The sequence below is a fragment of the Mus caroli genome, chromosome 2, assembly GCF_900094665.2.
Source record: "Mus caroli chromosome 2, CAROLI_EIJ_v1.1, whole genome shotgun sequence".
Lineage (NCBI taxonomy): Eukaryota > Metazoa > Chordata > Mammalia > Rodentia > Muridae > Mus > Mus caroli.
Genome location: NC_034571.1, coordinates 71,221,387 through 71,238,120, shown reverse-complemented (window position 1 = coordinate 71,238,120; position 16,734 = coordinate 71,221,387). Strand labels below are relative to the sequence as shown.

The 16,734-nt window shown below is 44.0% G+C and overlaps 1 protein-coding gene across 11 annotated transcripts in view; it reads right to left on the bottom strand.

The window, feature by feature from the left end:
• The window catches only part of Osbpl6 (oxysterol binding protein like 6), a 185,522-nt gene extending 169,278 nt beyond the window's left edge, over positions 1–16,244 (bottom strand). For 10 of the 11 annotated variants that reach the window (XM_029470664.1, XM_029470669.1, XM_029470675.1 and 7 more), the window contains exon 1: positions 16,088–16,244. The gene's annotated coding sequence lies outside the window, so the exon portion shown is untranslated. Of the gene's footprint in view, positions 1–15,171; positions 15,603–16,087 lie in introns of all 11 variants that reach the window. The other variant, XM_029470666.1, reaches the window with a different exon arrangement.
• Between the last annotated feature and the right edge of the window lie 490 nt (positions 16,245–16,734).

Here is a 16,734-nt window from a genome sequence, read left to right as displayed (position 1 = left end):
AACCTACTGTGCACACAAGCCAGGCCACAATCCTTTAGAAGCCAGGTGTGCCCTGGTCAGTGCAACTGGTGGTTTGGCACTAGCTTGGACACCTACCCCATTCCGCACTTCCATTTCCCTAATTTCAATGTGAGAAAAGTGAACCAGATGGCATTGAGGTCCTCACACAACCTGGGCAATGCTGGAAAGACAAATATTAAGTCTTACATACTGAGATGTGTAGAGAGAATATCTTGTGTGTCGTATGGATGCATCATCTGTCAATTAAAAAAGCCCATGGCCTGTGGCTTAGGCAGAAAACAGAGGTGGGACATCCAGGAGGAGAAAGTATTCTGGCATTGGGGGTAGGGGGGGGTGAGGAATTCACTGGTAAGATGTGACAAGACAAAAGGACAGATGCATGGTACCTGAGCACAGGTAACCAGCCTCGGGGCAGATTGTAGGCTAGACCAAATGGGATATTTTAAGTTATATCTGGCTAGAGAAGAGACTAGCTATATGGCCAAGGTATTGGTAAATATATTTTGAGTCTAAGTTTTATTGCTGGGAGCATGGAGCTGGGAAGAAGAACTGGAGCTTAACTCAACAGAGATCCTAAGAAAATGTAGTGACAGATACTTGGGTCATCTGCTTGTCACAAAATTGTCTCAGCGCTATCCCCAGGGAAGCGTTATTTTGAAGGCTGGCTCTTCGTCTCCGTGAAAGTTGTCATTCTGAGCTCATTTTGTGAGAATCAGCTGTCTAACAATTCCCAACACTGCTCTCCAATATTTTCTTTAGGATACTAACCAGGACTCTAAACTATCTTTAAGTCGGAAAGGCGAATTAAGCTACACTTCTCAAAAGACTGTTCAGTGACAGTGGTAAGATCAGACATTTTAGCTGCAGTTGAATTCTGAATATACCCAGTTATTACAGAAAGTTCACAGACCTTAAACCTATAAACAATTTTCAAAGAACACCCCACTAGGCAGCACTCCCCTGGTACCCTCAAAATGAGATCGATAACGTCCTGTTGGTAAGATGGTCACCACATCAATGCTAGCAAACGCCAGTGAGAAAAGGTTATAACATGACTTCTAGGCGGCTTTTAAAATAATCTAAAGGGACTGGAGAGACGGCTCAGAGGTTAAGAGCACACAGTGCTCTTGCAGAGAACCTGGGTTCGGTTCCCAGCAACCACACTGTTCACATCCATTGTAACTTCAGCTCTAGGGGATCTGGAGCCTCCTGTGACCTCTGCATGCATGCAGTACACATACCTACACTCAGGCGCACACACAGCCACATCAAATGATTTTGAAAAAGTTGTATGTGTCTGAGGAAAGAGATTTCTACTTGAATTTAACTGAAGCCATCGATTTGCAGAGAAGTGTCAAATAGCCTATTTTCAACCAAGAAGAAGCTGTTAGAGTTTTAGTACCTGCAGATTAAAGAAATGAATTTAACCTTTGTTAACCTTCCTGCTGCCTTGAAAAGTGGAGTTCTTAAACTTTGTCATCTCCCACCGGCTGGTCAGCTCACAAAGAATAATTAGACATTTTCTTCAAAGAACTTTTTCTCAACCTTTTAAGAGACATTTCTCACAGGAAGAAAGAGAAATAATTGTCAGCTGCCCAGGGGTGAAAATTCTGAGGCTAGACACACAATGTTGCTTTATAGCACTCTGTGTTTTTATTAAAGTTTAAGGGAACTTCCAGGATTCCAAAGATTTTTGCTTTAATTCTGTTTCCAAACACTAAAGTGTAAACACAAATAAAACAAAGCAATAATTAGCATTTCTAACAGCAGACAATGTACAGAGTAACTTATGTAACTCAATTAACAATAATTATATATTGAAGAACACTTACTGAATGCCCAGCATGTGAAAGGCGACATGAACGTGGGAGTGAAGAATACGAACAGATAAAAGTTTCTAGCTCTAGGGAAAGCCTTTAAATGCACTAGTTTGAGGGTTTTTTTTAATTGGGGGAATCCAAATAGACTCTACATTTATGAGACCCCCACCTCCGTTGAGGTATTTCTGGAAGCCAGAGAACCTCAGGGTGCAGCCCAAACCTAGACAAAAAAAAAAAATCAGTCTACTTCCTTGGCGGGGGTGGGTAGAGAGACTCAGAAACCACTTAGCAGTAAATAGCGAAGTGTCTTCAAAAGAAATATTAATGGAGCAAAGGCATTCACACCCTCTCACAAGTTGCTCCCTGACCTATACACCACACACACCATGACATGTGTGCATGTGCTCAATGCACGTATGCACAAACGCTCTAAATAACAAACGATTAAAATTTTTAAAAGAGATATCAAATGTCTGGAAAAGTAATGGCTAGAACATGGGAGGAAGACAGAAGACGAGGGAAAAAAAGGGAATTTTTATTTGCTTAAATTAGAATTTTAATGGTGAAATACAACAATGGATGCTGGTTCTAGATACATCACATGGAAGCACCAGTGTGGATTAAGGAAACTGAGTTTTATGCTCTTGGTTTACTCACAACAGGGATTGCAAATTTGGTTCACATTTTACTGCTGACCAGATATCAGCTTGTACTCAGAGCACAGCAAGGCCCAGGCTCAGCATCTACAGTGTATGGTGGACACATGCTGTCCCCACTTCCTTTCAAGATAAAAAGGACCATAAAACTGTCATTAAGTAATTGTCAATGAAGACCAACAATGTTCTAAATAGTAACTGACTTAGGCAAAGTTTAACTTGAAGACAATTTGCTACTTAAATATTTACCCTTTAAAAAGAAGACTGAATTCTCATTGGTCATGTTAGTTATTATATCTTTGGGGTGCTATTTCTACAGCAATGAGATACACTGCTGGTAACACTGCTGAGACTCCCAGTGAGACAGAGGAACCTAGAACTCTTATCCCAACTCCAGAGATAGATAAGCCCTGGTAGTGTACCCATATTAGAGACAGGTAAACTACTTTGGCCAAGTTCTTTAACCTCTTTGCCTCCCAGTGTTCTTGTCCTTACAACGGAGCTAAAAAACCACTGACCGTTAACTGACTATCCACCAAGCACACGAAACAATGTCTAGCGCATGAGCTGTGTGTGAACCCATGACGCCTGTGTTCTGACAGTTCACATGACAGTTCTTTATATCAGGAAATCATGAACACTATTAAGGAGACTAGAAAAAATATGCTAGAATTATCTGACAGACTATTTTGCAGTGGATACATAACAAAGATCTTAAAGAATTGATATTCCCTTGATTTAGCAAGTCTAGGGAATAGCAGAGTTCTATACAAACATCTATATACAGGGCCAGTCATCAAGTTGCCATAATTCCAAGAAAAAAGTCTAAGTGTTCAACTAAAATTCAGTTAAACATGACATGCTCAAAAGAACATGTTGTGTATCTTTTAAAAACTATGAGCTGGGCAGTGGTGGTGCACACCTTTAATCCCAGCATTTGGAAGGCAGAGGCAGGACTACACAGAGAAACCCTGTCTAAAAACAAACAAACAAACAAAAAAACCTATGGGTAAGCGGAGAATGGTGGCCATTAGTCCCAGCACTGAGGGAGGCAGAGGCAGCCAGATCTCTGTGAGTTCAAGGCTAGCCTGGTCTACATGGTGATTTCCAGGCCAGCCAAGGCTACATAGTAACACCCTGTCTCAAGAAAATAATAATAATAAAAATAACAACAAACTATGAGTAGCAGTATTGGGGAGATGGAGCGGTCAATAGCATGTCTGCCATGCAAGCCTGAGGATCTGAGTTCAAATCCCAGTACACACACAAAAGCCAGGAGAGGTGGTGCCAGGCTGTTACCCTAGCACCCAGGGATGGGATTAGAAAGAGGCAGACCCCATCTTGGTCTGTGAGTTCCAGGTTCAGTGAGAGACTCCATCTCAAAATCAATAAATTAGGTGGTGAGTGACAGGGAAAGCTCTGGCCTCCACCTCTGACCTCCACATCTGCATACACATGCAGGGTCACCCCACAACACATGCCTGTACACAGCCATATACTACACACATAATTTTTAAAAAATATGTTATGACTAGCATATGGTTCCTCAAGGCAATTAAACATAAAACTACCATATGATTTCACCCCTGGCCAACACACCTAGAGAAACTAAGGGGGAATGTCCTTATTTTATGCAGCAATATTCTCCACAGCTCTGAAGTCAGTCTAGGCGATCACTTCCAGATACGTGGACAATGGAAGTCCAGCCAGCCTAAGGGAGATGGAAATTACCTCACCTGCAGAACGGTGGGCATGTCTGCAGATGGTAATAGAAATAGAAAAGCAAGGTAATAGAAAGGAAGGTAAGCTAGACCCAGAAAGATAAGTACACAAATGATGCACACTTTTCTCATGTGCAAATCCTTAACTCTGTATATAAATCATTGTATGTGTGTGTGTGTTCATATATGCGCACGCACACACACACACACACATATGAGAGAGAGAATTAGAAAAGGGAGTGTTTAGGGGAGTGGGGTGGGGAGTGGTGTTTAGGGAAAGGGGAAGAGAACAAAAGAGGGTGAATATGGTCAAAGTACAAGGTGTACATGAATAACAACGTCTCTATTAAGTCTATCGCTATGTGTAATCAATGCACACTAATAAAAACGTAAGCCAATAAAACGGCAAGAGAGAAATTCTCAAAACAATTGTTTGTCTATAGAGACAGTAGGAGGATAAGGAGTTGGTGCAGGTTGACGAGGGGACAGGGAGGGACAGCACAGTTCTTTAGGGTAACACAACCATCCTGTCCCATCCCACAGTGGTAAGCTCCCGTCATTACAGAGCTGCACAATGCAACAGGTGTACACTGAGAAGACTGACACCGCGTGTCAGCTGTGGACTTTGGATAATGACGTGTCCATAGATCCACTGACTGGAACCAACACCCAGCCAGCAGCCGCAAGAGCGCATGTGCGTGCGTGCGTGCGTGCGTGCGTATTACAATTCCGCTCTCTCTACTTGACTTTGCTATGAAGTTAACACTGCTCCAAAGAAAAAGGTCTGTTTTAAGTTCTTAAAATTAACAACACTGGCAGGACAGTGTGACTATGCCTTTAAAGCCAGCACCCGAGAGGCAGAGGCAGGTGGATCTCTGAGTTAGAGGCCAGTCTGGTCTACACAGAGAAACAAACAGAACAAATAAAGACAAAACAAAAAAATTACAAGTACAATTTGGAAAACACCTGCAGGTCAGACTCAATTTTTAACTACACTTTTACAATACAAGCAATACAAAAGATTTGAAAATATACTTTTCTGCATTTTTATAATTTTATATTATGGTCTTGTATCATTCTGAAGTTCAAAAGAGGCTTAAGTTATAACTTACTGGTAGACTGTGTGCTTAACATACCTGACCCACCGGTTCAATTATCGATGCTAGTTAATTAATTAATTAATTAATTACATGGGTGGGGGAGGGGAATTATTTAAAAGCAAATAAAGCCAATCCAAGCAGGAGTCAGTGACACACATCTATAATTTCAACTTTAGGATAGGGCCTGAGTCAAGAGAATATACTGCCAAAAGCCAGCCTGAGCTACATAGCAGGACTCTATCTCTGAAAAAACAAAAATATACAAACCCCACAAAGGTAAGGGACATAGCTCAGTGGTACAGTAGTTGCCTAGGGCATGCAAAGCCCTGAGTTCAATCCCTAGCTTGCCAGCGAATAAAATAGCAACACACATAAAGCCAAGAGACAGCTTCTGGACTTGCAAAACAGTATCCAATTTTCAAAACAAAAGTTTGGACCAGAGGAGCACAGAGCGCAGGAGGTCAGAGGGTATAGGGGACAACAGTGACACCAAGTCACCTCGACCCCAATCACACCAGGAACTGGGGATTTCCAGCTTTGATTTTCCTCTTATGACAAGACAAACTAACTTGCAAAGAACCAGAAGAGTAAAAAAAAAAAAGAAAGAAAAGAAAAAGAAATTTAAGAAAAATCACAGAGTGTAATAAAATCGTAATTTACATTTGATTTCCAAGTCCTTTCTAAGATCTACAGCATCAGTAAAGAAAGGTTTCACCTCACATCTGTAATCAATGAACAAAACACTACAGGGGAGGAAAATGTAGAATCCCAGCAGGGTGGCACACCTCTGTAATCCCCCACCCACTCACCCCCCCACCCCCCCACCTCCCCCCCCCAGGAGGCAGAGGCAGGAAGAGCGGCAGTTTAAGGCCAGCCTAGGCTACATAAGCATAAAATATCAACTACAAAAACTAGTTCATCTAATGTAAATATAGCCTTCTGTGGTGCCTCATATTCTGCCTCTTCCGAGAGGCACTCATTTCTAATACAAGGAAACAGGATCTGAGAGATCTCTGACCCGGGCTTGATTACTTTGCAAAGGTAAGCTGGGAATAAAACTTGGGTATCCACGCTGCTCATTCCAGGGCTCTTCCTATCAAATATGCACCGCTTTGCTGAAAAAGGTCTACACTGGCAAAACTTCCTAAGAGCCTATTTCCACAGAGGAAAACACTGAAAGAAACGGATGGAATGGCACAGTGAACCAGTTTAGCATGACACCGCGCTCACCTGGATTCAACACACACTAGATAATCTGTTAACAAAATGTAGTCACATGAAACCTACTCTCAAAATCCCACTAGGAAATAGATATTCCAGATATGGTAGCTAAGGATCGCATACATCCTGAAATTTCCCCAGGCTGGGAAGGTAAATGGAAGTCCTTCAGCTTCTTCCACCGGTCTTTTACAAAAGCAAGCCTTCGGAGGTCACTACACTGCCCTCTCTTCAGGGGCAGGCACTTCTCTGGCCTTTCCCACTCACTTCTCCCGACTCTTGCTCTCCAAGTTCCCCAACTTTAACACCTAAGGCTTCCCATCATCCAACATGCTGCACCAAGCCTGCTGAATCCTCTGTTTATTTCTAAATAAACTTGTATGAAAGGAACAGAAAGACACGTACACACAGAGGATGTCTTCAAAGCAGAAATGTGCATATTATTTACCCGGTATATTTGGATACATAGCTAATTCTAACTTCATGACCAGAGTATTTTACTTCTCTTTGGAAAACATTTTTCAGCGTGGCAGCTCTGATAAACCCCATGTTTTTCCATTTCTTCGGTATACGTAACTCATAACTCTTCGTATTACTGCCAATGAGATTCCTGCCAGCACACGCTATTCTTCTAAGATGAACAGATCTACGAATAGACTTTGTACTACTACCTCTCTGTGCTGGGCTGTACCTTGATAGCTGGCACTTTTAGCGGGTGTGAGGACAAGGGCGTGATGACACAATCACTCTAAGTACATGGCTGTAAGAGAGTAGAACCCAGCAAAAACTTAGCAAGTATTACCAAAAAAAAAAAAAAAAAAAATCCAGGGAATGTTTACAGGGATGGAGAGAGTTAGGAGAGGATCAGTGATGGCCAGAAATGCATCCCAGAACCAAAGACAATTAAAACCTACAGATTCCTGGTCTAGAGGAAACCCGCCCCCTGGGGGAAGGGTTACAGGTGATAAAGACCTTGACCGACAGCATCCACGCTCCCTTCTTTTCTACTATGGCTACATAGAATTGGGCAGAGCAACTGTTGTCTCACTCTCTGCGCCCTCCCAGCCCCAGGCTTCTACCATCACTGCCTTCCACATTCTTCCTTATTCCCATGCATACCTGGGTCCCACTCCGTGGTCTGTGAGTCTGTCTCCAGTGAGACCAGCTAGCTGGGAGCGCCATAATGAAAGCAAGGGAACTCTAGAGAACCAAGACGGGTTAATCCGTTCCAAAGGACAAATGCTTCCGGTGTCATCCTATGTGGACCTCTAACCCGTCAGGTTAGCAGTAACAGTGACTGCTTATGGAAATAAGCATATGCTTCCAGCAACTGACTGACCCCGATGTTACAAAAAGTTCCATGGCTGACAACTACTCAACAAAACTGATCAGTGTGAAAGATACCCTAGAAACTTGTTCAGTTGAATAGACAACGAATTCTTGCACTTAATAATCTAGTAGGGCACAGCAAGAGAATAAGTGTCCTTCCATATTCACCCCAACCCCATAGTTTTCTTTTCAAAAGGCAATTGTCGTTTTGAGTTTTTTCGTTTGTTTGTATTTTATAGAACAGCATGTACAGTTACAAGAGAAAGTGCGCTTGAGTTCATATTTAACATGAAAAGTCATTTTCCAGTATTTAACATGAACAGTCACGATCTAACCTGTGCCCTGATCTGTTCTGTTCTTCCAGCCTAGAGATCTTTGCACACCAACACTGCGTTGGGTGGTTTTGCATTTTCAATAGCAATCTAATTTTGTTTCTGTTTCCAAATTATTTAGTCAGTTCAGGATAACTTTTAATGCTCCTTCCTTAATCAATGCTAAAATAAACTTCTATGCAAATTCATCCTGCAAAGTATATTAATAGAGAAACCCCTTGAGGTCCCTAATTTTTTTTTCATGCGACGAGCACACAGAGAAACTAGAAGACCCACACGCGGGGGTCCGCGCGGGGGGCGGGGGGTCTGCGGCAACAGAAAGGTTCTCTTCCAAGGGTATTTGGAGCATCCGCGGACAAAGGAGACCCTGCAACCGGTCCCCCCCCCCCGAAAGCCAGGCCTCTCAAAGCTCCCCACGAGGAGCAATGAGTTTCACGAAACTTTACAAAAAGGCCAGCCGCGACCCCCTAGAGTAAATTTTTAACTTGGGTAGTTAATGCGAAATGATGGTATCCATAGATGCCACATCTGCCATCTTGCTCACCTAACTCTAATGCATGATGCTCACTGGTTACTGAAAGCCTTGCCACCATAACGCATGAAAAAGATCATGATGTTTGCCAATACAAGGAATTCAGTATTGTAAGCTCACATTTCTCTCCTCATGCAGTAAGCACGATTTTGTATTTATGTGCCACTTCTAATTAATTTTCTGTGGAATGAATGGTTTGTTCATTTCCTTTACCCTTTCTTTACTGGTTATCAGTCATCTTCCCTTCTTGATACATAGGAGCTCTCTGGACATTAAGAATGTTGTGAACAGTCTCTAATATGATAAATTTTATCTTCTGCCTGATATGTGTGATCTTTCCTCAAATGGAGGTAAAGCTGTTTTGTTGTTTTGTTTAAATCTTTTTTATTTTTTTCGGCTTCCAAGATATTTAAAGTCTTTATTTTAATGGAGAGCCAAGTGGTTTCCAAAATACCTGATCTACATAGCTTCTGGGGTCCATACTTTGATTTCCTCTGTTGGCCCATTCTGAAAGTGAAAGACAGGTGAGGCCGTAGTCTCCCCCTACCCCCTTCTGCTGACCTTCCACTTCACTATCACTATCTGCTCCTCTTGGACTCAACTCTGTCCTCCTCCCCTGTGTTCCTAGGGACTTTTTTTTTAACATGAGCCCTACATTTTTGCTTGGCCTACCTTGCAGATTGGTTTCTCTCTCTCTCTCTCTCTCTCTCTCTCTCTCTCTCTCTCTCTCTCTCTCTCTCTGTCTGTCTCTCTCTCTCTCCCCCAACCTGCTCCCCCTGCTCTGTGTGTGTGTGTTGCCTCAATTTGAAACTTACTCAGATCAAAAGGAATATATTAATGCCTTTTCACAATCCACATGCCATTCAAACTGTGCCACTCTTTCTATTCCTGGGAAATTATACAATAAACCCTGTTCAGATGTGCTGCCTGCTGGGGTGAGAATATGCAAAAGCTTGTCTAGCTGCTATGGATAAACAGAAAGCAAAAATATGAACATAATTTAAAATAAGTCCAGACTTTCAACTTCATCTCCAGAAATAACACATGACACAATATATTTACTTTACTGTTCCTTTAGCTACTTAGGTATTGAGTATACTTATTACATATGATACTAATTTATCAGAACGAGCTGAGGATGTAGCTCAATGGTAGACCACTCACGTAGCATACCAAAAAAAAAAAAAAAATTCCCAGGTTCTATCCCCAACATCACAGTATAAATAAGTAAATAAAGCTTATCTCTAGTTTAGGGCAAGTAGTTTAGCACCTACAGCGGGAAATTGAGGCCAAGTTTATTTTTAGATTGACTTCTGAAAAAAAAAAGATTCTAAAAATAAACGGGTGTTACTTTTCCTCCTGCTTTTGCAGGTGTGAAGGGGTGAATAGGTCTGTCTCAAGAGTTACAGGAAGGGCACCTCTATAAAAGGCAAGACAAAACCTACATGTTCAGGTCCTATTCCTGACCCAAGTGCAGCTGACTGTCTCTGTTAACATAAAGAAAGAGGATGTCAAGGAAAAGAGACAGAGTAGCCAGTTCCGGAGGATTTAACTTCCCCCTGTGCCCTCCCACTATTGAACAAACCACGGGGCTATAGTTGTCCAAAAAAGTAAACTCTCGGAGCTGGAGAGACGACTCAGTAGTTAAGCGCACATGCTGCTCTTGCAGAGGACCCTGGCTCCGTTCTCAGCACTCACATGATGAACATCCATAACTCCAGCTTCAGAGGATCTCATGCCTCCTTCTGTGGTGTGCATCATGCATGCAGGCAAAGTACTCATACATATAGGATAAAATAAATAAATCCTTTTTTTAAAAAAAAGAGTAAACACTAAAAACTATATACACACATTTTCATTTTCTAGTCAGAAAAGAGAAAAAGCAAGAGAGGGGGGATATATAAATACATGAATATGCATCACAAGAAAGATGAAAATCTCAGTCCTGGCTCACTTTCTCATTCATCTGCCCTTATGGTTCCTTAAGTAAAGGGCAGGCTTTACCTCCTCTTCCCACGATCAGAATTCAGTTACTTGTCAAATCTTCTCAGTGTTACCTACAGGGCCCACGGGGTTAAGTGTGGGCCTCCTTCTCTTAACCTGGAAATCAGAGGCGCCAATAGAATGGCTTTTGATTGGGTGTTGCTTTCGGTTTGGTTTTGTCTTTGCACACCACTAAAGACAGACTCACGCATGGCAGACAAGGACTCTACCAACCCAGCTGCAGTCCTGACACCCCACTCCCACCCCACCCCACCCCCGTACAGATCATGTTTAAATCCCTTTCGGCTTGAAAAATCTATGAGCCAACTTACCATGAGTCATTCAAGCATCAACAAAAACATGACCATTTCTACTGCCTGAATATTTTCTTCATATATTTGAAAAAAAAATCAAAAGGCACATGTCCTAGTTAGCTTTAACTGTCAGTTTGTATAAGCCTCAACTGAGGAACTACCTAGATCAGCCAACCTGTGGGAGAGTGTCTTGATTTTTAATTGATGGAAGAGGGCCTAGCCCACTGCAGGCAGCACCATCCCTAGACAGATGGTCCTAGGCTGTACAAGAACAAGCTGGGCATAGCCTTGTGAGTGAGCTAGCATGTAATGCTTCTCCATGTTCTCTGCTCCAAGCTCCTGCCTGAGTTCCTACTCTGACTTTCCTCTATGATGGACTGTGTGACTTGGAATTAGAACCCAAATGAACCCTTTCCTCCTGTAAGTTGTTTTTCATCCATGGTGCTTGTCACATCCCTATGCAGCCAAAATGACAATATGTACTACTATTCCTTATTAATAAAAACCTGAGCTAGGAGTGGCTCTAGCCCCATTATTCATACAGCGGAGACAGAGGATCTTGAGTCTGAGGTCAGCTTGGGCCACATAATTAGTTCAAGGCCAGCCTGAACTACATAGGGAAAATCTGTCAAAACAGAAATAGAGCAAAGGAACAAATAAAAAGTTCCTTGCCTCCAAAGGGGAGCACAGAGACTCTCTTAGAATGACAGAGCTGGAGAGGACTGTACATTTATTTATCAAGGAGGTATAATGAGACAATGGAAGTGCATGTGCATATGCTTGACAACATTCAATCAGAAACATTAGGAGAGCAAACCCAAAGGTCCCTATCCGTCAGGCCCACTACAATATCTGTGCCCTTGGAAAGTGACTGTTAGCATCCTTGCTCCAGGTAAGCGGTGGCTTAGAACCCAACCCTCACATTGCATACTGTGGATGATTTGCTCTTCCCACTTCATCCACCCCATCCTTCTCCTTCTCCTGCAAGCCCAGGACTCCCTCAACTCTGTAGCTCAATGCCACCTTCCACATGGACACACCACAGTATCTTAATCAAAATGTTATTGGTTTATGTTCCATCTGTAAGTAAGCAATACAAATGAGTCTTCTGTACTACTCCTCTGATGACTTCTCCGTACTCATTGAGATACATTGCAGGGCTCCATCCTTCAGTGCAGGATCCTCACCACTCCTGGGAGCGCCAAAGCCTATGTGTTCAAACAGAAGTTGATAGGAACTAACTCCGTAATTAACGTCTGAAATCCACTGTAGCTTCTCCAGTTCCCTCACTTAGCTATCTCGGACTCTTTCCTCTCTTCCTTATCTAAGATCACATCACAAGCCCTGGTTTATCTTCTCGGTGATTTAAAATGAATTCTTCATTTTCTCCAAACTTGAGAACTCTCGGATAACCAGGGTTCCTGCCTGGGATCCCTTCTTTGTACCCATCATCCCCTGGACATCTGGAGTGAGTTATCTGCTGGGAAATTGCCAGTGTCTGCCTCCTCCATGGTCATACATTCCCTCAGTTCCACATAGCCCTCCTCCTCCCAGCATGACCATCCCTGCCCATCCTTCCTGCCAACATTCTTCACCAACTCTTGGCAAACCATGCTTCTACACAGGGGCAGCTTCTTGTCCTTCAAATGACACCTCTGGGTCTGGTGCCACAGAAGCCTGTTGTGTGACAGTTCCAATGACCTTGTTTTCTTTTTTTCCCTGAGAATTTTAAAATACCATCATTGGTTCTTTGCAAGATGCACTGTTTTTCTTTTCAAAAATAGGACAATTATCTATACAACAACCACCAGTCCTATGTAAGATCACTATGTGCAACTTATATCCACCTGTGGTCATCTCCCTGATCCACAACTGCACATTTTTTTAAACATTTATTTATTTGGGGACATACATGCCACAGCTTGAGTAGAGAGATCAATAGACACTCTGTGGGAGCCAGTTCTTTCCTACCACCATATGGATTCCAGGGATCAAATTCAGGTCATCAGGTTTGCAACTGCCTTCACCTGCTGAGCAACCTCGCTGGCCCTATCCCAAGCTTCATGCTCACCACACTGCTTTTCTTAAAACAATAAAAATAAAAAGTGTATTTTAGAACATGTATGTTAAAAAAGAAATGTTTGCTTTTGTAGTTGCTTATCTGTGTCAGCTTGTTTCCTTGGCTTCCCTGAGTAAACTAAGACAACAGTCTTAGAAGACACAATGTGGCAATATTTAGTAACTCAAACACTCACAGAACTCTACAGTCCAGCAATTCTATCCCTTGGTATCTGCACCGGGAGAAATGTTTACACCTACACCTGTGCCTAAGGAAACATTTTGTGATTTTTTTTTTTTCAAAAGGAAGTAGCCACGGACTGAGAACAGAGAAACACTGTTTGAGGACACAGATGGAATATTGTACAGCAATGGAAGTCAATTAGCTACTGCTACATACAACATGAAGATACAGTGATGAGTACAGGAATTTAAAAAAAAAGGAACAAAGGGATAGTGGTAAACTTTTTACTCTAAGATTTTTATTTGTTTTGGGGTTTTCTTTTTTGGTTTTTTGTTTTGTTTTGTTTGTTTGTTTGTTTTGGTGGGGTTTTTTTTTGGGGGGGGGGGTCGAGACAGGGTTTCTCTGTATAGCCCTGGCTGTCCTGGAACTCACTTTGTAGACCAGGCTGGCCTCGAACTCAGAAATCCACCTGCCTCTGCATCCCAAGTGCTGGGATTAAAGGTGTGTGCCACTGCTGCCTGGCTAAGATTTTTAAAGTATAAATATGACTTAACCTTTACAGTAAACAAAAAATTTATTCTGCTTTCAACAATTTATACCTTGTCTTTCTTAAAGCAGATATAACCTTACAAGGGCTGGCATATTCCACATCTCCCACAGAACCTAGACTAGTGTCTTCAACAAAGTAGGAACTTAATGAGGAATTACCAACTGAATGATCTCAGACTGCTAGTTAGCCAAGTATTGTAATAAAATGAAACCTCCTTAGTCTTCTTGACTTCATGAGTGATCACATGAAGCTTTTGTCTACTTATAATTTACATAATCCATCTATAGGACCACTACAGACCTCTCACCAAAAAGAACATTTAATCTTGGAAGGACTCTGTGTTTCTTACTAAAGTAAAGTTAACTTAAATACAAGTAAAACTCACTTGAGGTTAAATAAAAGTAGAGAAACGACAGCATCTATTCATGATCCTCTGAAATTAGAACTATAGCTCTGTGAAACAGAACTTCAACATACTAAAACCAAGAGACATCTGATAAATCATGACAATTTGAAACAGAAGTCTCCCCCAGAGCAATCCTTCCACTGAATGTATAATTGTCATTGACATAACAACTGAAGATCTGGACAAAACCAAGAATTTTTAAGGTTGGTAAAAGCAAAGGTTTTTAATTTCAAAATATCCTATTAACTTAAAAGGTATTTTGGGTAAGATATATTAAATGAGGAAGCCAATAACAGAAATAATATTCCACCAATCAGGGCCTTCCTTGTAACCCAATGAGGCATGTACATTCTCTGTAGGTGATTATAGCTGAGTTACACAGCATCTTCCCTTCGACCTTGGGAACCTGCTCGCTCCCAGAGTTACTGCTAGGTCTTCTGATTCATTTATTATGAGTCTTTGTACCTGCAATGCTGTAGCAAGCCCTAGATAGGAATATCAGCATCACAAACTCACAGTACTCAAAACTGTAGAAATGCTAGCAAAGCAAACGGGGTAGGGGTGGAGAAGGAATATATAGATATGTATGCAAAAACTTAAAAGGAGGAAAACAAAGTTGAATAGTTTTAAGATGGAAGATTTAAATTTCCTTATACATTTCTTAAGTCTGTGACATAACTATCAATTAGTATGTATTTTAATATAAGAAAATATGTTCAAAATGTTATTTTGTTAGGAGAAATTGCAATCGGATATAATATATGATTTATTAAATCTTGCCCAGGCACTCCAAAATGGAAATTCTTATTTTAAAAAAGCCTTATAGGACTTTCTGTCCAGAAGCGAGAAACAATTTGGCAACCCGGGGTTCCGTTTCGTTTCAGTCATTTGCTTCATGTCCATTATGTAATGCTTTCCCCAGCTTTTAGGTCTCTAGTTTCACCAACCTTTCAGGTAGATCACAGAATCGTCACAGAATCAGTATCTGGTCATAACTTTTAAAAGCAGCTTAAGACGTGGCTTACGGTGCGTCTGCAAACGGTAGAGGCTTTTAGAAATCTGCGGGTGTCATTCGTTCTCCGCAGCTTCCTCCCCAGGTTTCCCATCCCTCCTCCCCCAGCGTCCCCGGCGACTCGTTCTGCGGGCAGCTCCAAGCTCGACGCAGGGGAAGCACGTCCTGACTGCAATGCAAACCCTGTCCCGGTCTGAACCGGAGAAGGGAGCTCGGGCGATGAGCGTGGACGCAGGCTGCAGAGAGGGCTGCAGGGACGCCAGCCGGGGGTAGCCAGGAGTGCTCGCGAGGACAGTCCGCAGTGCACGCGCACAACCAAACCCGATGCACAACTTGCCCGGCCACTGCCCGCGGCTCCCGGATTCCCTGAAAGGTGCAGCGTAGGCGTCAGCTCTCGTAGGCGCGGGCGCTCTCACCCGCACCGGTTCGGTTCTCCGCTGACAATTACATCAGTCCTCCCGGCCCCGACTTCCATTCCTAGCCATTCGGCCCTGGGGTGCGGGCATCGGGGATGAAGAACTACCGCGGGAGGCGGGGAAAGGGGGCAGAGGAGAATGCGTGTACAAGGAAGCCGGATTCCCCGGCAGCCGCGGAAAGGGAAGGCGGGCGGTGAGCAGGGACCGTGACACCGGTACCCCCTCCCACTCTGACCGCACCGGGGACCGATTTGGTCATCCTCGCTTCCGCGCTACCCAGCTGGGGCGCCTCTGGAGACAGCGATGCCTTGGGGGCCTGGGGCTGCGGCTGCCCACCCGCGTATCGCCAGGGTCCTCGGCCCTCTGGACGCGCACAATGCCCCCGGGCCGCGCGGTAAGCACCCGGTATCCACCCCGCGGCGGAGAGACACTTACCTGCAGGGCGAGCCGTAGGTCGCGGCGGGAGATGACCCGTGCTATCTGCCGGCGCGCAGGCTGGAGGAGGCTCCGGAGGCGCGGAGGACGGGCGCCGCCTGTGCGGAGCTGTGGTCTCCAGCGCGGACAGCGGCGGCCGCGCGGCGCCTCCAGTGGTCCTCCGCGCCGCAGCCCCTCCTCTCCCACGGGCGGGGCGCGCTGGCGGGGCGGCGCTCCGGGCTCCCCGCCCCCGGCTCCGGAACACCCGCCAGCCCCGATCGTTCCCGCGGGCTCCATGGTGTCCCGCTCTGCTCCCACCGCGCCCCCTTCGTGCGGGCTCCAGCGCCCATCTGGTCCCTGCCTGGCGTCCGCGGGAATCCGTGGGGTACCAAGATCAGTCATCCGACAGACCCTGCCCGGGAGAGAGAGGCCCCCCGCGTGTCCAGTCCTGCCGCGGCTGGAGCGCTGGGCTGGAAAAAAAGAGGCCGAGAATGACTGCAGCGCTCCGGCCATGGAGCGGTGGGAGAGGGCTTCACCGGGAAACTGCAGTCTGGTGGCCTCCGCTCTGCGAGACCAAGCCCCTGGCCCTCGGTGCCCTTCGGAGGCCTCATTCAATAAACAAACAATATGTTTAAGCTTTCTGCCCTGCGAACTCTCAGTCCGGGAGA